Source organism: Grampus griseus, assembly GCF_964374135.1.
Source record: "Grampus griseus genome assembly, chromosome: 16".
Lineage (NCBI taxonomy): Eukaryota > Metazoa > Chordata > Mammalia > Artiodactyla > Delphinidae > Grampus > Grampus griseus.
The window spans coordinates 42,764,891-42,770,184 of record NC_139010.1 but is presented as its reverse complement, the minus strand read 5'-3'; the positions used below and the strand labels follow the sequence as shown (position 1 = coordinate 42,770,184).

The window sequence follows — 5,294 nt, the reverse complement described above, 5'->3', positions numbered from 1 at the left end:
TTATCCCATGTGCCAACTAAAGAACGTCACTCGCCATCCAGCTCTACAAGGATTAGGTCATTAGCCACCACAGTATCTGACTTCAACACACCCGAAAGGAGTTCAGGTGGAGATCAGGACTGAGGCATTCTGGGAAAAACTGGCAAAACAAGCCTTCAGATAGTTTGATATATTCAGGAGAAAATTTTACGAACCTAATTTCTTGCATCTTCTCATACCCCAAAAAAGCACTAAAATCATTAATGGAGACATCTGCTCCTCATGAGTAGCAGCAACCCTCTACCAAGATGCGTGCTGGATTGCACATACCCCTTCACCACAATCATATGTATGCTGACCTTCGCCCCTACCTCTTTGGAGCAGTTCCTCAGAGCTATCTGAGAGGCTGTCTCCCAGGCTACAGTCCACAGTAAGTCCCCAAATAAAGTTGAACTCACAGTTCTCTCATTGTGCAGTTATTTTCAGTCGACATATGGAAAAAAATAAATAAAACTAGATCCCTACCTCAGGCCACAAGTGGATTTTAATTTAATTTAGACCTAAATATGAAAAAGAAAAACTTTAAAATTTTTTAGAAGAAAATATAAAAGGGTGCCTTTCTGACCATAGGGCATAGAAATGTTCTTAAATAAAATACAACAAAACTCAAACCATAAAAAATAAATTGATAAATTTGAGTACATTAAAATTTTAAAACTTCGCCACAACAAAAGACACTATAAACAGAGTAAAGAAACAAATTCAATTTGGAGAAGTTATTTGTGAACACATAACCAAAAAAGATTAGTATCTAGTTTACATAGAAATCTATAAAATGATAATATATCACACCCTGAATAAAGAATAGAAATAAATATTCATATTTTAATAAATATAATTTAAAAGTATACACATTATAGGGCTTCCCTGGTGGCTCAGTGGTTGGGGGTCCGCCTGCCGATGCAGGGGACACGGGTTCGTGCCCTGGTCCGGGAGGATCCCACATGCCGTGGAGCGGCTGGGCCCGTGAGCCATGCCCGCTGGGCCTGCGCGTACGGAGCCTGTGCTCCGCAACGGGAGAGGCCGCGGCGGTGAGAGGCCCGTGTACCGCAAAAAAAAAAAACAAAAAACAAAAAAAACTGTGGCTCTACTGTTTGTTAAATGGGTGACTTTAGACAATTTGTTTAACCTTTGTGTGTCTCAGTTTTCTCAAGAATCAAGTACAGATAATATTTCTTCCAGTGTTCCAATGAGGGTTTAATGTGATAATGTTTGGTTAAATTCTTAGCATAGCACCTAGTACAATGAGATGCTATCAGGAAATGTTAGTTCAATCTAACCCATAGGGCAGTTCTCCAGGCCTTCTGGTCATTTTGATGGCCTTTCTATGGGGGTCCCTTACAGCATTTCTTCTTAATGTTTACCTGTAGTCTCTAATTTTTCAATGATAAACACATATGACTTTCATAATAGAATTAAATAAAGCCTTTTTTATAATGATGACTTTTTGGTAGGCATAAACAAGCTTATTTTAAAATTTATATAGAAAGGCAAAGAACTTAAAGTTGGTAAAACAGTTTTGGAAATAACAATAAAGTTGGAAGAATCACTCTATTTAGGCTAGAATGTCAAGGCTTACTCCACAGCTACAATTATTAAGAGAGTGTGATATCTGGCAGAGGACTAGACACATAGATCAATGGAACAGAACCGAAAACCCAGAAATAGACCTACAGCGAGAGAAAGAGAGAGATTGACTGATTAATTTTTAAAATTGGTTCACATAGTTGTGAGGGGCTAGAAAATTCAAAATCTTGCAGAGCAGGCCAAGCTAGGCTGGAGAACCAGTGAAGAGTTGATTTTGCAGTCTTGAATCTGAAAGCAGTAAATCTAGAGGCAGAATTCCTTCCTCCCTGGGGAAATCTAAGACTTTCCTTTTAAGACTTTCAACTGATTGAATGAAGCCCATCCACATTATGGAGGGAAATCTGCTTTACTCAAAGTCTACTGTGTAAATGTTAATCGCATCTAGAAAAATACCTTCACAGCAATATCAGACTGGTGTTTGGTGGAGGGAGGGGGAGTGGGGTTTGGTTTTTGTTTGGTTTTTTGAGGGATAAATGATTTCTTTGGATTTACATTCCCCTATGAAATACAAATGATGATTCAGTGAGTCCATGTATGAGAAAAGACCCTCTTAATGACATCATCTTTTATAAACACTAATTATTTTTCCCATGTCTGGATTTCCTGGAAGTCACATCACTCACAATGAAGCTTATCTTTCATTTCTGCCATTTTAAAGGCAGGCCTACTTCTAGCCTGAACCAGGAGAAGTACAGAACCCACAATTTGTCCAACACCCTGACAGTGTTTTATTTCAAACTCTGGTCCCTGCCCTGTGATTAGAAAGAAAATTCTGCCAGTTAGCTCCTGACAGCCTCTGCTGTGGGGAAAACTGGTATCAGACGTTCTCTGAAACATACTGCCTTTCATCTAGACTCAGAAGCTAGATGTGCAATTAGTAGAAGGAGGAAGAGGTGGTGGTAGAGGAGGGGGAGGAAGAGGAAAAGGAGGAAGGGAAGGGGGAGGAGAAGACGGAGGTGCATGGCTGTGCATACCAGCCACCCACCTGAGCCCAGCCATCAGCCATGGTTGTTGAGGATGAGACTGCTAAAAAGACTTAAGCAGGATGGGAGAGAACCAAGGTAGTTCCTTCTACAGCATCATGGAGATGGATGACTACCCAGCTCCCCGATTCATAGACTTCTCTGCTTCCAGCCACCTCACCCGTGCTTCATCTCAGGAGTCATTTTTGCCATCAGGTTAGCTGAGGCTTATGGGCTTCTCCTTGTGGTTCTTCCCACAGTTTCAGCTGGGGGCCGGGGATCATTACTGTCTTAAGGTTGGGCTGCTTAGGAAGTATCCATGGGGGTACTGTTGCATAATCCAGCTCCCAAAGGGATTTATCTGGTGCTTTTCAAATACAACATACTCCAGGACATCATTGGCCACATCTTCCTGTCCCTACATCAAACAGCCAAATTGATCATAGACAGTCAGAGTCTGCTGGATGTGCATGAGGACAGGGACCTGGCCATACATGTTGCCCTGCTTTCACAGACTTCAGCAGTGAATCTGAACCACTGGAGTGGCTCTAAAGATTCTACAAAGTTCTGGCAGATGGGCTTATGTTTGATCCCAGACCACATCCAGAAAACAGTGATTAGTCACCAAGGTGTGAAGCCAGTCGTGATCTAAGTCGTTTAGATAAATGTGAGCGGCCATGAAGATATCCTTAGCTTTTTCAGGGAAGTCCTTCGTTTTAAAATTAGCATCATATTCTTTTATCTTCCGAACGGACAATTCCGAGGCAACATTCTTCTTCCATTGCTCAGTGCTCTGTGTCAGGCTTCCTTTGAAAGAAATGACATGAGAGCATCACCCTCAGGAGGAACACAGGCATCGAAGACACCAGCTGTACAGGTCAGATGTGTGAGATGCTCCAAACGTTCCAGAGGCATGACCAGTCGCACTTTCTGGGCATTCTATAAACTCCTTTTCTGATTCATATTTGGGTTCACAAGTAGGGGGTATGAAATGTTTTTTAGTTCTCACTAGAACTACAGCTATGTACTGAGTCACCAGGACTGGCTGCAGAGACCACCATTCTAATGGTCTGGATAAGCAAGACAACCTCCCCCGGCACGGGGGCTGCCATTTTTTTCATGCAAGGGCCTCTGGAATGGGGACTAAGAGTGAAGAGCCTGGGACAGGTGAGAAGGCACATAGGGTGGAGCTAGCTCCATATGGAATCCAACCGCGTACCATAACCTAGCCAAATTGACACACAAAATTAAACATGACAGTAGCTTTTTTTGATAGCCAAAAAATAGAAACGGATTAGTGACTAAACAAACTTGTATATAAATACCATGGAATACCACTCAGCAATTAAAAAATAAAAAAAGGGCAAACCATTGTTGCAGGCAACAACTTGGATGGACCTCAAAGGCATGCTAAGTAAAATAAGCCAGCCTCAAAAGGTACTGTATGATTCCATTTTGTCATTTAATTTTAAAATAACAAAATTATGCAGATGGAGAACAGATTGGGTTTAGGAATGGGGACAGGGGATAGGTATGGCTATAAAGGGACTGTAGGCAAGACTGATGGAACAGTTCTATATCCTAACTGTGGTGGTGACTACACAAATCTACAAATGTGATGAAATTGCATAGAACTATACACACACACACACACACACAATTGGTAAAATTTGTGTAACCTCAGTAGATTCTACAAATGACATTTGCCTGGTTGTAATATTATACTATGGTTGCCCTTAAGGAACTGGGTGAAGGATACATGAGACCTCTTTCTATATTATTTTTGCAAATTCCTGTGAATCTACAATTATTTCAAATTAGAAGTTTTAAAAAGTGCGGGGGTTTAATTTGGTTAGGTTGTACCCAACCAAATTAATTATTCACAACTATCTGTGACCTGCTCACTGTACATCAACTATATTATATAGACTTCCTGTTGGTAATTCTGTGCTCCATTTTTTTTTTTTAACATCTTTATTGGGGTATAATTGCTTTACAATGGTGTGTTAGTTTCTGCTTTATAACAAAGTGAATCAGTTATACATACACATATGTTCCCATATCTCTTCCCTCTTGCGTCTCCCTCCCTCCCACCCTCCCTATCCCACCCCTCCAGGCTGTCACAAAGCACCAAGCCAATATCCCTGTGCCATGCGGCTGCTTCCAACTAGCTATCTACCTTACTACGTTTGTTAGTGTGTATATGTCCATGACTCTCTCTGTGCTCCATTTTTAAAATCCATGAGCCTCTGATTGTTTCTCCGAAACGTGTAAAAGATTAATTATGGTCAGCCCTATTGGCAGACACCAAAAGAAGTTTGTAACCGTCGATCTCTGCTACACAATTTATTTCTTTATGGATGCTTCTCTTCTTTTACCCATAATTTCCTACTCGTGGAGGGAGGGAGGCAGGGAGTTTTCTTTGGCTGACTTGGTGTTTGGCAGCCACTTCATAGTGAAACTGGTCTGTGCTGGGCAACTGAGATGCAAACCAGCAGGTAGAGAGAGAGAACGACAGGTCTGGAAGACAAAGATTCCTGTCCAGATCCACACCTTGCACACAACGAAACCGCAGAAATGACTACTAATATAGTGCAAGGCGGGGAGGGGCATAGTTTTTCCATCAGTAAAACTTTGATGCCAAGGGGGCCATGTGCCCAACGCAGAAGGCAGAGGGATGGTGATAAAAGGAGCCATCTAAAACTA

The 5,294-nt window shown here is 41.6% G+C and overlaps 1 pseudogene across 1 annotated transcript; it reads right to left on the bottom strand.

Annotated features, from left to right (window-relative positions):
- Positions 1-2,800: 2,800 nt before the first annotated feature.
- On the bottom strand, positions 2,801-3,769 carry LOC309834978 (large ribosomal subunit protein mL45-like; annotated as a pseudogene). Its single transcript has one exon. The product of its transcript is annotated as a large ribosomal subunit protein mL45-like (transcript).
- Between the last annotated feature and the right edge of the window lie 1,525 nt (positions 3,770-5,294).